Source organism: Macrotis lagotis, chromosome 3 (assembly GCF_037893015.1).
Source record: "Macrotis lagotis isolate mMagLag1 chromosome 3, bilby.v1.9.chrom.fasta, whole genome shotgun sequence".
Classification (NCBI taxonomy): Eukaryota; Metazoa; Chordata; class Mammalia; order Peramelemorphia; family Peramelidae; genus Macrotis; species Macrotis lagotis.
In genome coordinates, this window is record NC_133660.1 from 92,733,156 (window position 1) to 92,759,572 (window position 26,417).

Genomic DNA, 26,417 nt, shown 5'->3' on the forward strand with positions numbered 1-26,417 from the left:
ACTGTCAAGTAGCTGAATATTAACAAAAGGTAAAAATAAAGCAAATAAGAGAAACTAGAACTAAAACTAAATAAAATAATTCCAAAAAAGCAATTTTTTGCTATAATTATATATTTACTAATTATTAAAAGAAACATAACTCTCCATATCAACTTTATTTTAAAATTTCATTCTAAGTCTAAAGTCTAGGATTGATAGATAGAATGAAACAAGTTCTTACAAGGCTAAGGCATATTTATTTATTTGAAAGATTTTATTTATTATGAGTTTTAAAATCCCCCCCATCTTGCTTCCCCCCCCCCAGAAGGCAGTCTGTGTTAGTTTTTACATTGTTTCCATGGTATACATTGATCTAAGTTGAATGTGAAGAGAGAGAAATCATATCCTTAAGGAAAAAACATAAATAAGATATAGCATAATAAGATAATTAAAAAAAATTAAAGGTAATACTCTTTGGTCTTTGTTCAAACTCCATAGTTCTTTCTTTGGATATAGATGGTATACTCCATAGCAAATATCCTGAAATTGAGGTGTATTTACTTATTTATTTGCTTATCTATTTATCTGTTTATTTATTTAATATTTATTTATTCTCTATTTGTACAAATAATTTTTTTTATGCATTAATAAATTATTCTTAAGAGTAAACAGAATACCCCTCCCCCCCCACAAAATATAGACTTGCTTGAGCGATAAAGGGGAGAGAAAAAAATTAAAATAAAAAAATAATAATTGTAGGTATGGCCAGGTTGCAGAATGGGTAGAACCCCAGCCCTGGAGCCAGGAGCACCCAATTCCATATCCAGCCCCATACACCCAACAATCACCCAGCCATGTGACATGCAAGCCACCCCAACCCCAATGCCCTGCAAAAACCAAAAAAAGAAAAAAGAGACCCAAAATAAAATAAAATAGTAATAATAGTAGGGGTGGCTGGGTGGTGGACCGAGCATTGGCCCTTGAGCCAGGAGCACCCAGCTCCGAATCTGGCCTCAGACACCCAAAGATCACCCTGCTATGCGGCCCCAGGCAGGCTACCCAGGCTCATTTGCCCTGCACCCCCCCCCGAAATAATAATAATAAAAATTGTGCTTCAGTCTGTGTTCCAACACCAACAACTCTGTTGTGGGTGGATCACATTCTTTATGGTAAGTCCATCACAAAAGTTACTTCCATATTTTTCCACTGTTGCCATTGCTGATCGCAACACCCTCCTTTCGTATTTCTCCACTACCATGAACTATATTTTCTCTCCTTTCTCTCTGACTCTGCTGTAGGGTAGCTGAGTGGCACAGCAGACAGATCCCTGGCCCTGGGGCCAAGAGGCCCCGAGTCCTCCTACTGCCCCCTTAGGCCCAACATCCACCTGGCCCTATGGTCCCAGACAGGCCATCCAATCCCAGCCCCTTGCAAGAAGTAAAAAAGAAAATCTGACCACTCTCCCCCCATGGTCCATCCTGTCCTCCATCACTCACATCCCCCCCCTTCCCCCTGTCCCCCCTTTTCTTCTTACTCCAGATGTCTATACCCCATTGAGTATATATGCTGTTTCCTCTCTTAGCCACCTCTGATGAGATCTAAGATTCCCTCATTCCCCCTTGCCTTCCCCCCCTTCCATATCATTGCAATAGCTCATTGTAATAAAGAAAAAACTTATTATATGAGATATCTTGGCCTATTCCCCCTCTCCTTTTTCTTTCTCCCATTACATTTCCCTTTTTTTTCTATTGACTCCATTTTTATACCGTATTTTATCTTCGAATTCAGCTTTCTCCTGTGCTTCAACTATAAAAGCTCCCTCTACCTGCTCTATTAACTGAGAAGGTTCATATGAGTATTATCAGTGTCATTTTTCTATGCAGGAATACATGCATAGAATACATAATCATTAAGTCCCTCATATTCCCCCCCCCCCCCTCCTCCAATCTCCGTGCTTCACCTGAGTCCTGTATCTGAAGATCAAACCTTCTGTTCAGCTCTGGCCATTCCAAAAGGAACATTTGAAATTCCCCTGGTTCATTGAAAGTCCATCTTTTTCCCTGGAAGAGGACATTCAGCCTTGCTGGGTAGTTCATTCTTGGCTGCATTCTAAGCTCTTTTGCCTTCCGGTATATTGTATTCCAAGCCCTACAAGCTTCCAATGTAGTTGCTGCTAAGTCCTGTGTGATCCTGACTGCAGCTCCATGATATTTGAACTGTGTCCTTCTGGCTGCTTGTAATATTTTCTCTTTGACTTGGGAGTTCTGGAACTTGGCTATAATATTCCTAAGGGTTGGTTTTTTGGTATCTCTTTCTTGGGGGGAATTGGTGTATTCTCTCCATTTCTATTTTGCCCACTGCTTCTAGAATATCAGGGCAATTTTCCTGTAGTAATTCTTTGAAAATGATGTCAAGGCTCTTTTCCTGATCATGATTTTCAGGTATTCCAATAATTTTAAAATTATTTTTCCTAAGTCTGTTTTCCATATCAGTTGTTTTTTCAAAGAGTTGTTTCACATTTTCTTCTAATTTTTCATTTTTTGATTTTGAAGTAATGAATCCTGGTTTCTTGTAAATTCATCAATCTCCCTGAATTCTATTCTTTGTCTGAAGGATTTGTTCTCTTCAGAGAGTTTTCTTATCTCCTTTTCCATCTGGCCAATTTTGCTTTTTAAAGCATTCTTCTCCTCCATAACTTTTTGAACTGTTTTATCCATTTGACCCAAGCTGGTTTTTAGCATGCTATTTTCTTCAGCATTTTTTTGGATTTCCTTGACTAGGCTGCTGACTTCATTTTCATGTTTTTCCTGTATCTCTCTCCTTTCTTTTCCTAGTTTTTCTTCTAATTTCCTCATTTGATTTTCAAAGTCTTTTTTGAGCTCTGTCATAACCTGAGCCCAATTTCTGTTTTTCTTGGAGTCTTTAGATGCAGGAGCTTGTGCTTCCTCATCTTTGGACTGCGTATTTTGATCCTTCTTGGGCTCATGAGCAAAATATTTCTCAATGGTCTTCCTCTTATTTCTCTGCTTGCTCATTTTCCTAGCCTAAGCCTGTCTTTGGGGTGCTTCCTGAGCTTTTGGGACCCTCCCACAAGGATCTCAGTGTGTGAGGCTCTGTCCTCCCTCCTGGTCTGTGAATGACCATATGTGCCCCCCTCTGCCATGGGGCTGAGGTGGGGGGTGCTGCTGTTTTAGGGGAGGGGCCCTAGACTGCGATCAGGATCTGAATGTGGTCAGAGCCCCAGAGTCCTGTTCCAGGGGCAGAGGACAGAGCTCTGCAGTCTCTCTTCACTCCCCTCCCTAGGTTCAATGGGCTGATGCTCTGGGGGCTCTGCCTGCTTTTGTTCCTGGATCTGGGCTTGCTGTGTTCCCTGAGGGCTAGGCTTCATGTGCTCGCTCTGGCAGAGGTCCCCTGCTGTTCCCCCACTTTGTGCTTGGTGCTCCCTGGGGTGTAGCTCAGGAAACTCCCCCGCTTCTGTGAGCTGCGGCTCCCAGTGTCCTGGGGCTGCCTTTGGGAGGCTGAAGTTATTTCGCTCTGGCAGGCTGCCTCTCCGACCCCAGGGAGCAGAGCCTTTCTGCTCTTTTGCAGGTTAACTTGAGTAGGAGAACTGCCTCCCTGGGTCCCTCTGTGGGTTCTGTCTCTCAAAAGTTTGGTTAGAGTCCTTAGCTTATGAGTTTTTTGAGAGAGAGCCTAAGACAGGATCCCTTCTTGTTGCCATCTTGGTTCTGCCCCGTCGAGGTGTATTTATTTTTAATGAATAATTTTTGTTTTTATAATGCGTCACTTCTGAAAATATTCTCTCTTCCCCAACCACAACATTGAGTCATTTTTTATATCATAAATTTAAAAAGAGATAAGAAATGATTCAGAAAAAATGTCCCCCAAACTAACCTACTCATCTGCTTTGTTTGACAGAATATGCAAAAATTCCATAATTGTACTCCCATATCTGCAGGCAAGGGAGGAAAATAGTTTATTTGCAACTATTCTCCAAAACCAAACATGATCTGATTCATTATTTTTGTTCTTTCAATTTATATTGTTATAGTATATGTTGTTCTGGTTTTGCTTACTTCCTTCTGAACTAATGAGAAGGAATGATAAAGCAATTATTAAGATATTATTATATGCAAAGTACCGAGAATACACAGAAAATCAGGACAATCTTTCCTCTCAAGGGGTTTAGGTGGAAAGGTCATTGTTCTCTACTTATTCTCTAGTCTATTGGGTTTTGAAAGAATTCTCTGGTTTTATTTATAGCATAGGGTGTTTTGAAATTTCCTTACTAAGTCCAAATGCTCTTAGCAACATTACTAGCTAATCAAGAACTTTTTCACATTTTTTCTAAAACTTATAACTGATGAATTGAGACACGTTCTTACTAGTTTAACAATTTTATCACACAGTATTTTAAAAATTCAGGCATTTTTTATTTTAAAAGCCCAATTTTATTTTATTTTCAGCTTCAAATTCTCTTCCTTTACTACCCCTTTTGAGAAAAAAAAGAAAAACAAACCTGAATCAGACACACAAGGTCTAACAAATTCTTGCAGTGGTCATGTCCAAAAAAGGAAAGAAAATACATGCACGCATGTGCACACGTGCGCGCGCGCGCACACACACACAAATATAAAGCTACACCCTTGAGTCCATCAGGTTTCTATCTGGAGGTGGATAATGTGTTTCATTATGAGTTTTCTGGAACTGTGGTTGGTTACTGTGTTGACCAGAGTTCTTAAGTCTGCCAAAGCTGATTATGTCAACTTGACAGTATTGTTATTGTAGAAATCATTCTCCTGAATCTCTTACTGGCTTCTCATCAGTTCATATTAGACTCCTCAAGTTTCTCTGACTGCAACAACTCTTCTATCAATTCTAATAGTGTATAATAGTATATTGTTACATTAATTGACCACAACTTTTTCAGACATTCCCCAATTGATGGGCATACCCACTTTATTTATTTATTTTTTTTGCCACCACAAAAAGAACTGCTAGAAATGGTCCTTTAGCTCTTTCTTTGATTTCTATGGGGATATACCTACTAGTGGTATCACTGGGTCAGAAGGTATGCACAATATTAAAGGACTTTAGGCAAGTTCCAAATCATTTTCCAGGATAGTTAGACCATAGTTCTAACTATACAAATCCTTGGAGCATTTATCAGTTGGGGAATGGTTTTATCCTTATTAATCTGATTAAGTACCGTATATAATCTTTGAAATTAATAGAGAATTTCAAACATTTCCTTCTACACCTTTAGGAAGAAGCCTTTAAAAGAAATGACAAAAGGCAATTCCTCCCCAGCTGGACTTTTACTCTAAAGCTCTTACTTTTACTCTTTTCTCATTTTTCAGTTTGCTCTGTGTTTTTTTTTAAAGATCATTAGGAGCATTACTGATCTTTTAAAGAAATAAAGGTATCTTCATAGTTTTCATACCTCTTTTGCATTCATCTGTCAAAAATGAAAAGAGGCAAATGCTTTACAAGGTGTAAATGGACTACTCCCGATTTGATCTTCATTATGATCTAGGAATAAGTCATTTGGAATATGAGTCACTCAAGATTTCATGCTCTTTATAAACTGTGAATGAAGCTTCTCAAAAACCTGAAAGATAGAAAACTTTAATATTTCATTTTGTCAGGTGGATTGAAGCACTTAATTGATACTCATCCTGCCATCCCCCCCCCCACATAAATCAAATGTTCAAGCAATCAAGTGATGCTAAAATATTGCATTTTATCATTTTGTACAATTATTGGTACATTGGATTGAGAAAGTGATAGTTTGAGAGTTAGATACCCAGGATAAGAATATATGTAATACTGTGTTCTGATCTGGGTGTTTCTTTGCAATTACATTTCTCTAACTTTTCTCATACAACTTTGTAAAGTAGTTGCACAAGTAGTATTATAACCTTGTTTTTAGATAAGGAACCTAGGGTCCTAGGAGACCAAATGGCAGGGCTTGAACCTATGTCTCCTTCTCTCCGAATCCAATATTATTCTAAGATAGATATTAGCAAAATGAAATGTATCCCAAGGATAATTGAGCTGGCAAGAAGACTGAAGGCAGGGGGAAAGGAATAAGCATTTATATAGTGTCTAATATATATCAGGAACTATGCCATAAAAATATTATGGCATTTGATCCTCCACAACTCTGGGAGGTAGGCACTATTATTATCACTGTTTTAAAGTTGAAGAAACTGAAGTAAATAGGGATTGAGTCACTTGCCCAGGATTTACACATAGTGTAGTGTTTGAGGCTGTATTTGTACTTAGGTCTTCCTGACCACAAACACTGCACTGCCTATCTCTATGACATTGATCCAAGAGAATACATGGAAAGAATTAGAATATTTAACCTAGAGAAGACATAGGATGCAAAAGATTGCTACCTTCAGATATTTTCCAAACTAGCAAACTTTATCAATCAAAAAGCCTTTGTTAAGTCCATATCATATACAAGGCATAATTCTAAACACTGAGGATTCAGTGCCAAGAAATAACAGGCCCTTGCCCTCTTTGACAAGTATGGCTATAGAATCTTCCTCTACTGATTTGTTTCCCAGCTCTTCCATCCTTTCTCATCTCTTGGGGGCAACTAGATTGGTACAGTGGCACTAGACCTGAAATCAGGACAGGAGTTCAAATCTGACCTTAAACATTTCATACTTACTAGCTGTGTGACCCTGGGCAAGTCATTTAACCCTGACTGCCTCACATCCAGGCACCTCCAGTCATCCTGATCCATATCTGGGCATATCCAGATGGTTCCAGAGGAGCAAGTGAGACTGGTGACTTAGCACAGCACCCCTCACTCAAATCCAATTCACATACATGGTATGACATCACCTCCTGAATTTTTTCATGGTCTTCTTCAAGAATGAAGGGCAAACATCATTAGTAGTAGTTCAGTGAATTTAAGTCTATCTCAGAGACATACTAGTTGGAGATCCTAGACAAGTCCTTTAAACTTCTGCCTGCTTCAGTCTCCCCTTCTATAAAATAAGGATAATATTAGCACCTACCTCAAAGAATTTTGAGGATTAAATGAGATAATATTTATAAACCACTTAGTATAGTGTTTTATAATGGCACATAGCAGGCATGAAATAAATTCTTCTTCCCTTTCTCTTTTAATTATTTTTTATTTTTTCATTTTTTATAGGAATTTTTTTTGCAAGGCAATGAGGTTAAGTGGCTTGCCCAAGGCCACACAGCTAGGTAATTATTAAGTGTCTGAGGCCGAATTTGAACTCAGGTAGTCCTGACTCCAGGGCTGGTGCTCTATCCACTGTGCCACCTAGCTGCCGCTTGTTTAATTCTTATATGTATCTTTCTATAAACTTTCTTTAGAAAATCTATCCAAAGATTACTCAGATATTATCTAGTTAAAAATAAGAATTATTGAATTTTTGTTTTAGAAGCAACTGGAGTGAATTGTTTTACAAAGCTAGTAAGTGTCTGAGGCTGTATTTGAACTCAGGCCCTCCTAACTCCAAGGGCACTCTATTCATTACACCATCTAGTTTCCCCAATAATGTTTGACTTGAAAGTTATTTAAAACTCTTTCCTCACAGAAACTCTGGAGAACATGAAATAAATATGAATTGTTTTATAAACAAGGAATATGGGATCCAAATTCATGAAGCTAGGGTTTGATGTGTTCATGGGCTATTTTCCTGAGCACTTCTTGCCCATTATCAGTTTGGGGCTTGAATTCATCTTCTTGGTTCAGATCCTACCTAATAGAAACTCTTTTTCTTTGGACCCAGTGTTAAAAAATTACTTAAAACTTTAACTGTTGTCTTAGAAGAGTTTCCTGTCCTTAGAGCACTTGAAAGAGGCTTGCATGAATCCAGTCCAAATGGAAGCTTGGTGAGATTGCTTCTGGGCATGCATAATGGTGAAGTTCTTCCCCCTGCTTTGGAGCATAAACAAATATTCCCTGATTATTTTCTGTTGATTATCGCACCTTGATGAAAAATCTTACAATTGACTGCTGTGCCATACCTGAGTATGCATAGAGGAAATCTCTGGCCCTCTGCCCTTATAGAAGCTTTCAAGGGGTGGAGGGAGAAAGTTATGAGGTAGGGAGAGGGGCAGTGGCAGAGGCCACAGTGGCCTTGTTGTTAATAAAACTTTAAGAAACATGACTTCTGTAATTTATTATTTTATAATCTTAAAACTCACTGGAATCTCTTAACATATAGAACCAGGTCAGTGATGCTAGGAAATATAAATATTTTCGAAAAAGTTAGATGATCTCCAGTTTTCTGTACTTAACATTCTTAGTACATTCCAATTCCCTTTCCTTCTAATCTGTTTTAAGCCCTCAAAGCTCAGTAAATAGTGAGAAGCATTGACATTAGTGGAAGGAATGTTACTTACAGTTTAGTCTTTGGGGACTCATGGAATCTTCTTGTTTTTATTTTATGATTATAAAACAGTATAATATATAGACAGAGATTTTTAATCTCCAAATATCATATAAATGTTATTTGTTACTGTCATTATTACTTGAACAACATCCCTAAAGTAATAAGAATTTAAGCAAAATTAACTTCCTAATGGTCAGTAACTTAGGGAGGCATCTAATGAGGAAAAAAAATGATTTGACCAACTAGTGGTGTTATTGGACTTGAAGTTCATGCACATATATGCCAATCAATTAAAAAATGTCTTCTATTCCCTTCACTGTGCTCATAGTTTTGTGGAATGAACCTTGGATATGAAGTCAGGAAAGGCACGAATTTGAATTCTGCTTCTTTCCTTCACTAGCAATGGGACATGAGGCAGTCATTTAATCTCAACGAGCTTCAGTTTCCCTTACTTGTGGAATGGAAGTGATAATAACATCTTTCTCGCAGGGAAATTGTAAAAACTATTTTTGTAAAATGCTTTGCAAACTTTCAAGAGTTAGACTTTCAAGAGTCATACTTCTTATACTAGAATCCTCAATAGTCCAACAGTTTATTCCCATTAACTGTCATCCAGTAGATAGAACTAAGTTTTAGCAAAGATGTTTAGTACAATGGCATAGTAAAATAGCTACAAATTTCAACACCACCTTGTTAGTTATTATTATTATTAAAAATATTTACAGTTGAATTAATCTTAGCCATTTTTTGACCACTGATATCTTCATTTCTGGTCATTTTTTGAGTAAGTTTTTGCTTCATTAGTAAACCTTTTTTAGAAATGCACATCATTTTCAGAACTTGAACCATTTGAGGTTAATTACTCTTAATGTTTCTGATTTGACATCAAGAAACTGTGGTATGTGGGCTAATCTTTCTGTAACTCAAACAATGTAACGCAAAACATTCAGTCAAATTAACTTGAATTTTTTTTTTTGGCAAGGCAAATGGGGTTAAATGGCTTGCCCAAAGCCACACAGCTAGGTAATTATTAAGTGTCTGAGACCAGATTTGAAACCAGGTACTCCTGACTCCAGGGCTGGTGCTTTATTCACTGCACCACCTAGCCGCCCCAAATTAACTTGACTTTCAAATAAAAATGACAGTGATATTCATTCAGTCCTAAATAAATCAATAAATATTTTGTGCTTCTAGTCAGCTATCTTTTACCTTTGACCCTACAACTTGCCATTAGTATTCTTAATTTAAAAAAAAAAGCTCTTACAAAGCAGAGTGGTTGGCATGAGACAACTGTAGACAGCTGTCTAATAATTCCATAAACTGCTAGCTAAACAAAGAGTACTGAGAAAGGATGCAACATTCCCTCCTTGGTAAAGCAGAAAGGAAGGAAGAATATGCCAAAGGAGGAAATCAGCTGTCCAATCAAAGTAGGATTTAATAGTTTAAAAAATGCTAGGTATTTCAGGACAGTTGCTTTGTCCAGGCAAAAATGCTAAAGACTACCAATCATTTACTTCTATTCAGTAAGCAATCAGCTTGGTACTATTTTTGGAAAGAGTTTCCACAGAGTTGGAGTGTCTTCAGCCCCCATGATTTCCCCTGATTGACTGATAAACAGGTGCTGAAAAAGGTTGTGACAGAAATATCACAGACCAGCTTCTTCCTTGGAATTCTGTCACCAGTGTCCACAGCTTTGTTTGACTGCATTGTGTCTGGAGCAACTGATTCTGGGGTTTCCTTTGAATTTGCAGGAGAGAATAAAATTTGAATAATCTGTTAATTCTTCTTCTATAGAAATTGCTTGTATATTTAAGACTTATAAAGTTACATAACATAAATTTATAAGTGTAAAGTAATAGGTCACATGAAGACAAAGCAATGTGAACTTTTTTAAAAAAGAATTTGTCAGTGGTTTGTGAGACCTTTCTTTAGTATTTGAGATTTATTTTGCATTTAGGTATCTTAGAACTAGAGAAATAGGTATTGTAATTCCTTAGAAAATCAGAATATTGTAGGAGATTTTGGAACGATTTTATGTTAGAATAAGAAAGAAATTCTAGCTCACAATATATTTAAGGAATATTATTACTTTATCAGTGTCTGAAATATTTTATTCCTGTAAAAACTTGAAAAATAAGTAAATTACATGTTAATATATTACTGATTTACATTTTCAAATAAAATTTTGTTTAAAATAACTGAACAAAAGTCTCTATTTCTTTTTTTTTTAGGGTTTTTTTTTTTTGCAAGGCAAATGGGGTTAAGTGGCTTGCCCAAAGCCACACAGCTAGGTAATTATTAAGTGTCCGAGACCAGATTTGAACCCAGGCACTCCTGACTCCAAGGCCGGTGCTTTATCCACTACTCCACCTAGCTGCCCCCAAAGTCTCTATTTCTATGCTAAATCATGCACAGAAAAACTTCCTTAGAAATATACTTGACTTTGACCTTGATTATTCTGTTTCAGGACTCAGCTTTTACTGCTTACATCTGCCATTTGGCTCAGAAAAGAATACCTCACCATTTATTTTCTTGGTAGAAGCACCTTCATGTACTATAGATTGAGAGATTTCATTATACATATATATATATATATATATATATATATATATATATATATATATGCAATTTAACTATGATTGCTAACTATTATTTAAGTTTTATGTCAACAATAATCCTATAAGCATTTATTAAGAACCACTATGTTCCAGATTTGTGCTTTAGGAAAATCAATTTGATTGGCCAGGTCTGAAGTGATGATAGGTATGAAGGTGCTGGCTGTATCAAAGGAGAGAAGGGGTATATATATGAGAGATGTTATAAAGTTAGAATTGATAGGATTTGGCAACAATTGGATATGAAGGGTGAGAGAGAGTCAGGAGTTGAGGATAATACTTAGGTTGCAAATCTGAGTGACTAAAGCTAGTGGTGCCCTTGACAGTAATAGGAGAAATTAGAAAGAGAGAAATCTTTTGTTTCTTCTCTCTCTCTCTCTCTCTCTCTCTCTCTCTCTCTCTGTAATATGATAATGATTTCAGTTTTGGACATATTGAGTTCAAGATGTTTATAAGTTTTTCTGGGGTGGCCACAGTAAAGGGGAATGCTATGAAGTTGGAGTAGGTTTTGCAATCAAAACTAATCTAGTCAACATTCTTGAATGCCTACCAAAAGGAGTGAACAACAGGGTCATGGCAATGAGATTGCCACTTCCAGGAAAATGCCATGCCACCATTATCAGTGCCTGTGCTCCCTCCATGATGAACACTGATTTAGTTAGAGAAAAATTTTATGAAGACCTGGAGACCTTTATCTTATCATCAATGTACTAAAAGAGGACAAGTGACTTCTGGGTGACTTTAATGCAAGAGTGGGCTCAGATTAATATGGCAGGGCATCCTTGGGAGGCATGGAGTTGGAAATAGCAACAGCAATGGTTACTTACTACTGAAGACTTTTACTTTTCATGATCTTCTCATCACAAACTGTCTTTCATTTACTAATGCAATAAAACTTCCTGAATGCACCCTAATAACAAACATTGGCATCTAACAGATTTTGTGATTGTAAGGAGAAAAGACAGACAAGATATGAGAGTGACAAAGGCAATATGTGGTGCATAAGGTTGGACTGATCACAGATTCATCCTCTCTAAGCTAAATATTCATATTCAATGAAAACAGTGGCCCCAAGACAAAATGAATACTAGATGAATTAATGTCAATTGATGGTCTCTTTGGGAACAAATTATTGCTAACTTGGAGGGAAAACTGAGCCAACACACAGTTGGCAACAGTGGAACAGAAAAAGAATGGGCAGTTTTTAGAGATTTGGTGTACAACACTGCATTTGCTCATCTTGGCCAGAACAATGGCAAACACAGACTGGTTTGATGAAAATATGGGGAAATACAGAAGTTGCTAAATTAAAAACAACTGCATAGGGTTTACCAGCAGGGTACTTATCCATTGTAAGAAGGCAGCATTTAATTCCATCAAAAGTAAAGTACAAACAAAGCTTAGAGAGATGCAGGACTCTTGGTTCAATAAGAAGGCAGATGAAATTCACTTTTATGCAGACAGTAACAAACCAAAATGCTTTTATGATTCCCTGAAGGCTATTTATGGGTTAAAGACATATGCTGTATCTCAACTACTCGGTGCTGAGTGATCCACATTGATTAACAATAGGGATTAATGATAGAGAGATGGACTGAACACTTCCATAGTGTTCTTTTTTAAAAATGTATTTATTTAAGGCAAATAGGGTTAAATGACTTGTCCAAGGTCACACAACTTGGCAATTATTGAGTGTCTGAGGCCAAATTTGGACCCAGATACTTTTGACTCCAGGGCTGGTATGCTATCTACTATGCCACCTAGCCGCCCCTTCCATAGTATTCTTAACAAACCATCATCAATAAATGCAGAAGTCATTGACTATTTACCTCAAGTTGAAATCAATCAGTCTCTAGCTGAAGTTTCAACTGAAGAAGAGGTTTAGATTAGTCTCCTTTCAAGTGGCAAAGCATCTGGTGTTGATTCTATTCCAGTTGTGATCTACAGGGGCCATTGCTCATCCAAAAACTGATTGAAATTTTCCAGATTATATGGATGAAGAGGTTTTCCATCAAGAATTCAAGGATTTCTCCATTGTCTGTCTCTATAAAAGTAAAGGGAATAGATTGTCCTGGACATTTAGTCACTACTGGTAAGATTCTTGCTAGAGTCCTTCTCAATAGGCTAAACCTTCACTTAGAAGGTGTTAAACTCCCTCAGAACCAGTATGTCTTCAGAAAGGATAGAGGAACAGTTGACATGTTTGCTGCCCAACAACTCCAGGAAAAATGCCAGGAACAGAATAGGGGCCTGTATACAACATTTGTAGATTTGACCAAGGCCTTTAATACCATCAGTTGTGAATACTTGTGGAAAATTATGTCAAAATTTGGTTGCCTGGAGAAGTTCATCAGTATTGTATGTCAGTTCCATGATGGTTTACATGCCCATGAATAGTGGACGATGCTCTTGAGATTTCCCAATCACCAATGGACTGAAACAAGGATGTGTCCTAGCTTCCATACTTTTTAGCATGATATTTTCAGTCATGTTATCAAATGCCTTCACTGAGGATGAACATGACCTCAAGTACCACACTGATGGCAAATTCTTCAACTTGAAAAAGCTACAAGCCAAGACTAAAGTAAAGGGAGTGTTGGTGCATTATCTTCTGTTTGCAGATGATTGTGCACTCAATTTAGCTTCTGAAGCTGAGATGAAACAAAGCATGGATCAATTCTCTGCTTCTTGTGCTAATTTTGGTCTAATAATTAACACCAAGAAAACACAGGTGCTCCATCAGCCAGCACCACACCATCCATATGTGAAATCATTGGAATTAACAAATGGAGAAGTTTTGAGTACTGTGGACAAGCTTACTAACCTTGGCAGTGTCCTTTCCAAGGAGGTACATATTGACATTGAGGTTGACACTTGCATTGTCAGAGCTAGCTTAGTATTTGGAAGACTCTGAAAGAAAGTGTGAGAGATAAGAGGTATTAAACTGACTACCAAACTGAAGGTCTACAGAAATGTGCTGACTTCATTGTTATATGACTGTGAAACCTGGATAGCTTACTAGAGTCATGTCAGGAAACTGAATCACTTCCACTTAAATTGTCTTAGGAAGATTCTGAAGATAACCTGGCAGGAAAAGATATCATACACTGAGGTCCTTTCTCAAGCTAAACTACCTAGCCTTCCATGCAACTATTATGGGCTGGATATATTGTTAGAATGCCAGACATATGCTTGCCAAAAAACTATTTTATGGAGAACTCACACAGGGCAAGTACTCATGGGGGGTGGTGGTGAAGGGGGTTCAGAAGAAGGGATATTGAGACACCATGAAGGTTTCATTGAAGAACTTTAGAACTGATTGTATAGCATGGGAGGCACTGTCACAGGATCACCCAGTATGGTGTACCCTTATCAGTTGAGGGTGCTGTACTCTATGAGGAAGGCAGAATTGAAGTAGTTCAAAGGAAACGTGACATATATAACTTTAGGGTACCCACCCCAGATGCTCACATGGACTATTTGTGCTTGACCTGTTGTAGAGCATTCTGAGTTCAAATTAGTCTGATCAGCCACAGTAGGACACATTGTAATTTGTCTCAAATGTAATGATGTCAATTTGTTCTTCTTCAATAACAAAGGATAAGAACCAATAGTTCAATTGGCAGTTGGTGATGTATGACTGAAGGTTAGGAGAGAAGTTAGGCCTAGATAAATAGATCTTAGAATCATATGCATAGAGATAATAATAATGGAATACATAGGAATTGATAATATTACAAAGTAAAATAGTATAGAAAGGGAAGAGAAAATGGTCCAAAAAATTTTGAGGAGCATTTGAATTTATTGGGAGTGATTTGTATGAGGAAAAAGCTCTGGCAGTGAATTGGTTAGGGAAATGTAAAATACTGGCCTATAGCAATAAGAATTCAATTAAGATTATGTAACATAAATCTGTTGTTGAGTTCCTAGTCAGCATGGTTTTGTGATTGTTTCCAGCTTTGTTCAGTAACATACAGGAAAAATGAATAAATAAATGGTGGCATTAATTCAAAGTGAAGCTTGGGCAGGTAGTGTTTCTGATGGAATAAGAGGACTAAGGGAGAGTAAACTGGTATTGTTGTTCTTTTCCTTTACATTTGACAGGTAAAGAAGGAAGAAGTGATTAAAAAGAGGGGATCTTTAGAACAAAATAATATTAATTTGTCAATTTTATTTATAGACCTGATAATGTAACTGTGCTATAACAAATGTAAACCAGAAATTATAAAGCATTTATTTATCAGGATTTCCAGCCAAGAAGGCAGAGAGAAGCCAGCAACTGTTTTAAACTCTCTTAGCATTCCCTCAGAACTAACATGACCAAACCTCTTAACAGAGTGTGGATCCACAAAACCCAGAGAAGAAGGGGCAGCTAGGTGGCACAGAGGACAGAGCACTGGCCCTGGAGTCAGGAGTTCCTGAGTTCAAATCCGGCCTCAGACACTTAATCATTACCCAGCTGTGTGGCCTTGGGTGAGTCACCTAACCCCATTGCCTTGCAAAAACCTAAAAAAAAAGACCAACTAAAAATTTAGGGGTGGCTAGGTGGCACAGTGGATAAAGCACTGGCCCTGGAGTCAGGAGTACCTGGGTTCAAATTCGGTTTCAGACACTTAATAATTACCTAGCTGTGTGGCTTTGGGCAAGCCACTCAACCCCATTTCCCTTGCAAAAACCTTAAAAAAAAACCCAGAGAAAAACCAGGAAGAACATCTTCCAACAAGATCTGTTCCCAGGGGAGCCTGGGTGAGTCAGGGGCAGAGAGCAGAGACCCAGCACAGGGGCAGCAAGGTGAGGCTGATTTCCTGACTCAGGGAAATGTTTACTGTGTGCCTGACAGGTAGAAGAGCTCCAGTGAGGAGGCCCAGACAGCTACCCAGTCAGCTTGGTTGGTCTGGTGGACCCAGGCTGTGAAATCCCCCAGTTTCCAGTTGAGTTCCCTTCCCCCCCCCCCCCCCCATTCCTATGGAAGATTGAAACTTTCTCCAGAACAAGCAGCCTGCCCCTGGTGCTTGTACCTTGTCTGCAGACTCAGGTGTGGGTGGCAGATCTTCCCCAGTGTTGATTGGGGATTAAGTAGATTCACTGTCTAGCCCCAGGGCCTAGCCCACATTGTTCAAGGACAGCCTAGATCCTGCCATGCCCCCACTCCCCCCAGGCCTAGGGAGTGGGCCACTAATCAACAACACAGACAATCCAGAGAAAGATTCTGGCATCCCCTACAGATCAACATACTAAGTAACCCCCTGAGTGATAAAGGCCTCTAGGGATCTCAGTATCCCTAGAGGTCTGTGAACCAGCCCCTCCCCCAGCACAAGACCTGAATGAAAGGACCCAAAATGAAGAAAGACCAGTGTAAAGGGGAAGTCCATTGAATGTTACTTTGAAGACAAGGATCTTAACTTAGAGAAGACTAGAGCATCAGAAGAGAATATGAATTGGTCTGCAGCACAGAAATATTTCTTAGAAGAGATCAGAAAGAAATTTAAAAATCAAATAGAAAAAATGGAGAAAAGAAATGTAAGAGAAAATTAACATCTTACAACAAGAAAACAAATCATTTGAAGAAATATTTGGAGAAGTGCAAGAAGAAAATAATTCCCTCAAAAATGTAATTGGGCAAATGGAGATGCAAAAGGTAAATGAAGAAAACTCTTCCCTAAAAAAAAAATTGGAATCTATGGAAAATAATGACTTCATGAGACACTAAGGACCTGAAAAAAAACTGAAAAAAAATAGAAGAAATTGTAAAATATATCTCTAGCCTAGAAAATAGACTAGAAAATAGACCTTGAAAATAGATACAGAAGAAACAATTTAAGAATCATATGACTTCCTGAACACCTTGAAGAGAAAAAAAAAAGCTTGGATTCCATAATTCAGGACATAGTGAAGGAGAATTGCACTGCTATCCTGGAACCAGAGGGCAAAGTAGTCATGGAAAGGGATCTCAAAATGAAAACACTAAGGAATAGTATGGCCAAACTCCAAAACCATCAGATCAGATGCAAGCAGCCAGAAAGAAACAATTTAAATACCAAAGAGTCACAGTCAGTATTACACAGGACCAGGCTACTTCCACATTAAAGGATCAAAGGGCCTAGAATATGATAATCTGGAGAGCAAGGGAACTTGGCATGCAGCCAAGAATTCACTACCCAGAAAAACTTAGTCTTCTCTTCCAGGGGAAAGGATGGACATTTAATGAAATAGGAAACTTTTAACTTTTCCTGATGAAAAGACCAGAGCTAAACAGAAATTTTTTTTTAGGTTTTTGCAAGGCAAATAGGGCTAAGTAGCTTGCCTAAGGCCACACAGTTAGGTAATTATTAAGTGTCAGAGGTTGGATTTGAACCCAGGTACTCCTGACTCCAGGGCTGGTGCTCTATCCACTGTGCCACCTGGTCACCCTGAGAATTTGGTTTTCAAACAGGAGACTCAAGAGATACATGAAAGGGTAAAGAGGGGAAAATGAAAAAAAAAACCTGTTATTCAATAAGATGAAACTAGCTATATTCTCACCTGGGAGAAAGATTCTCATAACTCTTGAGAACTGTAACTCTATAAGAGAAAATAAACTTTGCCAGAAGTAATGGACACACAAGTCTTGTACATGACTCTGATAGAACGATTTAAAAATAATATCTCTTAAAAAGGAGGGGGACATTAAAGAGAAGGGAGAAAGGAGGAGATTGAATGGTGTAAGTTAAATCATATGAAGAGGTGCAAAGGACTTATTGCAAAAGAGGGGAAGAAGGAAGGAGGTGAGAATCACCTGTATCTTACTCTCATCAGATTTGACTTAAAGAGGGATTAACACACACACACACACACACACACACACACACACACTCACACTCAATTGAGTTTAGAAACTTAGCTCACTTTTTAAGTATTAAGAGGGGAAAGGGGGAAGGGGGAAGAAAAGAGGAATTGATAGAAGGCAGAGAAGGAAGAAAGGGAAAGAAAGGGGGGGTTGGATAGAAGGGGACAAACACAGTGAAGAAGATGGTATTTAGAAGCAAAATACTGGGAAGTAGGGATAAGCTGATAAAAGGGAAAAATACAATCAGAGGGAAGATAGCCTGGAAAGCAATAAAGAGCTATTATAACTTTGAATGTGAATAAGATGAACTCTCCCATAAAATGTAAGCAGATAGAAGAGTGGATTAAAAACTAGAATCATACAATATATTGCTTGTGAGAAATTCATTAGAAGCAGAGAGATACATATAGAGTAAAGGTAGAAGGTTGGAGCAGAATATATTATGCTTTAGCTGAAGTGAAAAAGGAAGGGGTAGTAATTCTTATCTCAGTCAAAGAAGATTCAAAAATAGATCTCATTAAAAGAGATAAGGAAAGAAACTATATCCTCCTAAAAGGTACCATAGACAATTAGCTAATTTAAATACTAAGTATGTATAGCATCCAAATTCTTAGAGGTGAAGCTGAATGAATTACAGGAATAGAGAGAGCAAAACTCTAGTGGTGGGAAACCTCAACCTCCCTCTCTCAGAATTAGATAAATCTAACCATAAAATAAATAAGAAAGATGTTAAGGAGGTAAACAATGTTAGAAAACCTAGACATGATAGACCTTTGGAGAATATTGAATGGGTATAGAAAGGAATATATACCTTTTTTACTGTAGTACATGGCACCTACACAAAAACTGACCACAGGTACTAGGGAATTAAAAACCTCATAATTAAATGTGAAAAGACAGAAATAGTGAATACTTCCTTTTCAGACCACAATGCAATAAAAATCATGTGCAATAATGGGCCATGGAGAGATATACCTAAAACTAATCAGAAACTAAATAACCTCATTTTAAAGAATGAATGAATTAAACCACAAATTAGAGATAGAATTAATGATTTCATCCTAGACAATGACAATAATGAGACAGCATACTAAAACTTATGGGATATACCAAAGCAGTTATTAGGAAATATATTATATCTGTAAGTGCTTACTTCAATAACATAGAGGAAGAGGAAATTAATGAACTAAGCATGCAACTAAAAAATTAGAGAAAGAACAAATTTAAAACTGCTAATTAAATACCAAATTATAAATTCTAAAAATTAAAGGAGAAATTAATAAAATTGAAAATGACAACAAAAAAACCCCCAATTGAACTAAGAAATAAACCAAGAGCTGGTTTTATGAACAAACCGATAAATTAGATAGACCTTCGGTTAATTTGATTTAAAAAAATGAAAGAAGAGACTTCCAGCCAAGATGGCAGAAAGAGGCCAGGCACTGTGCTAAGGTCTCCTGGCTTACCTTCAGAACTAATGTGAATCAAGCCTCTTAAAAATTTCAATTGACAAAATCCAGAAAAAAGAAGATAGGAAAAGAACATCTCCCAACAATGTCTGTCTCAGGGGAGCATGGGCAAGCTGGGGGCAGAGAGCAGAGATCCAGCACAGAGACAGTGGGGTGAAGCCTGGGGACTAACCTGAGAAAAGCCTTGGAGTCTTTGACTGTGTGAGCAGCCAACAGGAGGAACTCCAGCGGGGCTGGAGGGAGAATTCTAGCACAGAGAGTTGCAGAGTATGGCTGGATGTTGATCCTCTAGGCTTGGCTGGTTTGGATGACCAGGGCTGCAGGCCCTATATTTTCAATGGAGTCCCTTTCCCAGAGGAAACACTGTAACAGCCCCCCCACCCCAGGTTTAGATGTGGGCAGTAGATCTCTCTCAGTAGAATAAGGAGATTAACTATCTAGCCCAAGAGCACAGCCCACATTGTTCAAGGATAACCAGTATCCAGGTGTGCAGCCCCCCACCCCCCAAGCCTAGGGAGTGGGACACTAATCAGGGTCACAGACACTCCAGAGAAAGCAACCAGCATCCCCTTCTAGCTGGCCCACTTGGAGTTACTAAATCCAATGAACAAAGCATCTAGAGATCTCAACACCAAAGGCCTGTGAAACAGCCCCCCTCCCCCAACACAAGATCTAGGAAAATGAAGGCAAAGCAATGGAAAGGGGGATCCATAGAAAAATACCTTGAAGACAGAGCTCCTAACTCAGAGAGATCTAGACCTTCTGAGGAGAATATAAATTCATCTCCAGCCCAGAAAGACTTCTTAGAAGAAATCAGGAAGTTTAAAAATCAACTGGGTAGTGGCTAGGGGGTGCAGTGGATAGAGGAGCAGCCCTGGAGTCAGGAAGACCTGAGTTCAAATCTGTCCTCAGACACTTAATAATTACCTAGCTGTGTGGCCTTGGGCAAGCCACTTAACCCCATTGCCTTGCAAAAAACCAAACAAAATATAAAAAAAAAATCAATTTTAAAAATTGGGAAAAGAAACTCAAGAGAAAATTAACAACTTGCAACAAGAAAACAAACCCTTGGAAAATACAATTGGACAAATGCAAAAATAAAATAATTCTCTCAAAACCTCAATTGGGCAAATGGAAAACTCTTTCAAAAATAAAATTGACCAATAAGAAAAGGAGTTGCAAAAAGTACATGAAGAAAATTCTTCTCTTAAAAAAAAAGAATGGAATCTGTGGAAATTAATGATATATATATATAACATTCACATATTTAAGTATATTATAATTGGATTAATGACAATAGCTTTGTTTTAAATTTTATTTCATAATATCATAGATTTCTACTTTTCCTCTAAGGTTCTCTTTTAGTCTTAGTGGATTGAGGGTTTTCTCTTCACTGTCATTGGCTCAAGATCCATATTTTCCAAATCCTGGAAGTCCAAACACTCTGGTTCTATGGAACAGATTAGCTTTTTTTTGTTGTTGTCGTTATTAATATGATCTTTAATAAATGGAGTAATGCACCATCAGATTAGCTTTTAATGAGGAATATTTACTTCAAAAGTGTAGTAAAAACAAAAATCCAAATATTTCCCACCATTACCTGGTGACCATGATCCCCCCATGATCACTTCGGTTCCTGGAGAAAGGAATTAGTTTATTATTTTATTTCAGTATATAAATAGTAAGAACAAATTCCAACACTAACCTCCACCCCACCATGCTCCCCCATTGTGGCTTTTTTAGGCTTCCTTGTTGAGCTGGTTATAACATTCATCTTGGAATACTGGGATCTAACATTTCCATGCCTTTAGCAGGTACTTCACTGCCTTAACTGAAAAGAATAAATGAGATGAGACTAAAACTTCATGTATATTTTCAGAACTGTCAGATTTAAGCGAAGAGGGCTGTAAGATGTTTACAAAGTAATGTAATCTTTTTTTTTTTAGGCTTTTTTAAAATAAACTTCAAGTGGTTCTTTGGCTTCATGAGTTTTGCATCACATAGAGGGAGGCAGGCTTGGTTTTTTTTTTTTTTTTTAGGTTTTTGCTAGGCAAATGGGGTTAAGTGGCTTGCCCAAGGCCACACAGCTAGGTAATTTTTAAGTGTCTGAGGTCACGTTTGAACTCAGGTCCTCCTGACTCCAGGGCCGCTGCTATATCCACTGTGCCACCTAGCTACCCCAAAATGATGTGATCTTGAGAAAGGTATGACCTGAGCTCTGGAAGTTTCTTGAAGTCACAAACACTAGCACTTCCCTTTGCTTTGAACAGGTCTAGTATCCCTGATCTCTTGTGACCCACAATGCTCCTCTCTGTTCTGAAATTTCAATCCAGAACTGGGAATTAGCAATAGAGTTGCCAAATTATTCCAGTGATTCTTGCAATTTTTTTTGAAAAAGTGAAGTTTTTTTTTTTTTTAGGTTTTTGCAAGGCAAATAAGGTTAAGTGGCTTGCCCAAGGCCACACAGCTAGGTCATTATTAAATGTCTGAGACCAGATTTGTACTCAGGTACTCGTGACTCCAGGGCCGGTGCTCTATCCACTGTGCCACCTAGCAGCCCTGAAAAAGTGACTTCTTATTCCAAAAGTTTGGATGTTTGGATTTTTCAAACTCTAAATTACCATGGTCATTTTACTATGTACATTATGAATCTAATCTATTCCATTGATATATACTACTGTATTTCTTAGCCAATACTGGATTCTTGTGATGATTACTGCTTTTGTAACACAGTTTGAGATCTGGTCTTGGTAAGTCACCTTTCTTCAATTTTTTTTCATTGATTTCCTTCATATTCTTTTTTGTTTGTTTGTTTGTTTGTTTGTTTGTTTTAGGTTTTTGCAAGGCAAATGGGCTTAAGTGGCTTGCCTAAGGCCACACAACTAGGTAATTATTAAGTGTCTGGGGGTGGGGGGGATTTGAACTCAGGCACTCCTGACTCCAGGGCCAGTGCTCTATCCACTGTGCCACCTAGCTGCCCTGATTGCCTTGATATTTTTGATCTTTTGCTCTTCAAGATGAATTTTATTAGTATTTTGTCTAGTTCTATAATATAATTTGTTGATAGCTTGATCGGCACAACATTAAATAAATTTATTTAGGTAGAAATTTCATTTTTATTATATTGACCCAATATATTCATGAGTAATTACTATTTTTCCATCTGTTTAAATCTGACTTTATCTGTGTGAAAAGAGTTTTAGAATTGTGCTTATATGGTTCCTGGGTTTATCTTGTCAGGTAGACTCCACAGTATTTTACATTGTCTGCCAGTATTTTAAATGTGTTTTCTTTTTCTGTCTCTTGATGTTATACTTTATTAGTAATATATAGGAATGCTAATGATTTTTGTGTGTTTATTTTACATTTTTCAACTTTGCAAGATTTGTTAATTATTTCAACTAGTTTATTCTCTAGGATTCTTTAAGTATAACATCATATCATCTACAAAGGGTGATAATTTTGTTTCCTCATTACCTTTCATTGTCAATTTTTGTGAAGGTTCCATGTATTAAGAAAAAAATTTGTATTTCTTTTTATTCCCACTCAGTTTTTTTCCCCAGAGGTTCATCATATCTAATTTTTCTAACATTCTATTCAGTTCCTTAAATTTTCTTTAGTTTATAGTCAGATTTATCTGTTCTGAAAATGGAAAATTGAGGTTCCCAACAAAGAAAATTCAAATATGTTGGAGCCACAATAAAAATTACACAAGATTTAGCTTTTTTAAAAAAAATTATTTAAGGCAAATTAAGTGACTTGCCCAAGGTCACACAGCTAAACAATTATTGTGTCTGAGGTCAAATTTGAACTCAGATCCTCCTGATTCCAGGACTGGAGCTCTATCCACTGCATCACCTAACTGCCCCCAAGACTTAGCTTCTTACAAGTTAAAGAAATGAAGAGCAGAGAACATTATACACATTAACATTGTAAGTTGATTAACCTTGATGGATGCAGCTCCTTCTAGTGGTTTAGAGACAACCCTGGGAGACCTGTAATGGACAATGCTTTCCACATCCAGAGGAAGAAAAACAAAACAAAATAAAAACCCTCCAGAATCTGAATCAACACTATGTTCATTTAAAAAAAATTTTCTCTTATGTTTTCCCTTCCTATCTCATGGTTTTCTTTCTTTTCCCTTAGTCTTAATTCCTCATTCAGAAAATGACTTATCTATAAACATGTTAAACACAAATGTAAATATAAATATAAATGTAAATACTAGACTGTTTGCCACTGAAGGGAGGGTGGAAGGAAATTATGTAACTTATAAATATGCATATATATGTGGATGAATGTTAAAAAACTTTCACAGCATGTAATTGGAAAAATAAAATAAAATATCAATTGGAAAAAAAGGAGTAGAGGACCTGGAATTTCATATTCTTTAAGGTAATGTAGCTATGATTATAATTACAAGCATAATTCTTCAATAGGTAAAGTAACAAAATAGAGAATTTTCAAGCATTGCTGATGAAAAAACCAGAACTCAACATAAAATCTGACATTCAAACAGAAGGCTCAAGAAAGAAATAAAAAGATAAAAAATCATACAACACACAATAAAGCCAAATTGTTTATATTCCTATATCGGAAGAAGATACATGTAATTGCAAATAACTTTACCATTATTATAGCAGTTAGAAGTCTGCACAGACAGAATGTATGGGTGAGGGTTGATTATGTTAGGATGCTCTCAAAAAAATGAAGGAGTTAGAAAGAGGCATGCACTGAGAAAATGTAGAAGGGAGAGTCAGAATGGGGAAAATTCTTACCTAAAAGAAGTAGCAAAAAAAAAAAAGAGCTTTTATAATAGAAGGGAAAATGAGTGGTAGTGGTGGTAGAAGGCAATGCTTTAACCTCATTCTCACTGGAATTGGTTTAAAGAGGGAAGAATACACACATACACACACACACACATACCAACACACATACACACACTATACATACACACACACACACACACACACACACACACACACTCATTTGGGTAGACACACTCATTTCTTTACCTATTAAGGAAACACAAGAAAGGCAGGGGATGATAAAAGGGAGGGAAGATTAAGGGAGGCAGTGTTCAGATGCAAAACAGACTTTTGAGGAATTACAAGAGATATTAAGAGGCAATGAGAAAGAGAGAGGATAAACCTAGATGAAGGGATATGCTTAGTAATCATAATTGTGAATATGAATGAGATAAGCTCACTTGGAAATGGAAGCATTTATGAAAAATGGATTAGAAATAATAATATGTTGTTTACAAGGGACTCACTGAAGCAGATAAACATAACTGTAGAGTTAAAATAGGGATATGCAGTAGAATTTTTTTATTCTTCAGTTGAAATAATAAAAGTAGGGGTAGCAATCATGATCATAGATATAATTAAATAAAAATAGTAGGGGCAGCTAGGTGGCACAGTAGATAGAGCACTGGCCCTGGGGTTAGGAGAACCTGAGTACAAATCTGGACTCAGACACTTAATAATTACCTAGCTGTGTGTACTTTGGCAAGTCATTTAACCCCATTGCCTTGCAAAAGCCAAAAAAAAAATAGACCTCAAGGAAAGAGATGATCAGAGAAACTACATTTTGATTAAAGGAACCCTAGAAAACTTAAGGTTGTTTTATATATATGTGTTTCACACTGTACTCCTCCAGTCTTCATGCTATTGAGATGACACATGTAATTCCAAAGAACTTTACTATTATTATGGTAGTTAGGAGTCTCATAGATAGAATACATGAATGTGAATGGACTATGTTGGAATGTTCTCAAAAAAAAAAAAAAGAAAAAATTAGAAAGGAGGATGTCCTGGGAGAATGTAGGCCTCTTCAAGAACAAAGGATAAAAACATCACCCTAGAAAATGAAGTAAAACCAAAAATTTTTACAGCACAATTTTCTGAAATTACTCTTTTCTTAAATATACAGGGAACTGAGTCAATTTTATCAAAATAAAAGACATTCCACAACTTATAATTCATCAAGGAATATAAAGAAGCAATTTTCAGCAGAGGAAATAAAGGCTATCCACAGTCATATAAAATGCTCTAAATCAATGATTAAATAAAGGCAATCTAAAGTAACCTGATTAATTACCTCACAGCTATTAGAATTGACAAATATTGAAAGTAACAAGGGAAAATGGGCATAATAATATATTAATGTGCTGTTGTGGAAGTTATTAATTTATCCAACCATTCTGAAGTACTTTGGTCAAAGGGCTATAAAAGTGTACATATCCTTTAACCTAGTGCTATTCCTTCTGGGTGTGTACCCTAAAGAGATAAAAGGGAAAAAGAAAAGGACTTTATGTAATATATATTTATAGCAACTCTTTTTGTGGTGGTAGAGAATTGGAAATTAAGGGATTGCCAATCCATTGAGGAATGATAAAACACTGTTTGATTGTAATGGAATAATATTGTGTTTGAGGGAGGTAGTTTTAGGGAAACAACTGAGAAGACCTATGTAAACCATGTGTGATGCCAAGTGAAATGAGCAGAAACAGATCATTATATACACTAATAGCAATATAGTAATGAAGATTAACTGTGAAAGACTCAGATCAATGCAATGATCCAAGACAGTTTCTAAAAAAATGTTGAAAAATTCTATCCACTTTCAGAGAGAGAACTGATCAATTCTGTGTGCAAGTTGAAGTACTTTTTTAGCCATCATTATTATTCTTGCTTTTTGTGCACGACATGGTTAATGAAGAAATGTTTTGAGTGATTTCATGTGTCAAATTGTTAACAAATTCCTTGCCTTCTCAATAGGTGTGGTTATGGTTGGAGAAAGAATTTTGAATTAAAACTTTTTTTATAATAAATAAATAATTAATCTGGAAAACACAAGAAAAAATAAATATGTTCAGTTTAAAAAACAAGGGTATAATCACCTGGGGTTCATTATTTCAATATAATTGAATATTTTATTTCAATAAACTTCATTTTCTCTCTCTCTCTCTCTCTCTCTCTCTCCCTCTATATATATATATATATATATATATATATATATATATATATATATATATATGAATGTATATAATTTTATTTACTTAAAAACATAACTTCCAAAGTGGCACAAAAAAGTTAATTGGTCCTACCTTAAAGGGATATTAACTAATTAGATAAAA

The 26,417-nt window shown here is 36.9% G+C and overlaps 1 long non-coding RNA gene across 2 annotated transcripts in view; it reads right to left on the minus strand.

Moving 5' to 3' along the window:
• Positions 1-2,993: 2,993 nt before the first annotated feature.
• The window catches only part of LOC141517709 (uncharacterized), a 34,545-nt gene continuing 11,121 nt past the window's right edge, over positions 2,994-26,417 (minus strand). Inside the window, exons 2-4 of one of the 2 annotated variants that reach the window (XR_012476957.1) lie at positions 13,806-13,891; positions 12,811-13,025; positions 2,994-7,909 (exon numbers count right to left, since the gene is read on the minus strand). This is a non-coding gene — a long non-coding RNA (uncharacterized LOC141517709). The remainder of the gene's footprint in view (positions 7,910-12,810; positions 13,026-13,805; positions 13,892-26,417) is intronic. The other variant, XR_012476958.1, reaches the window with a different exon arrangement.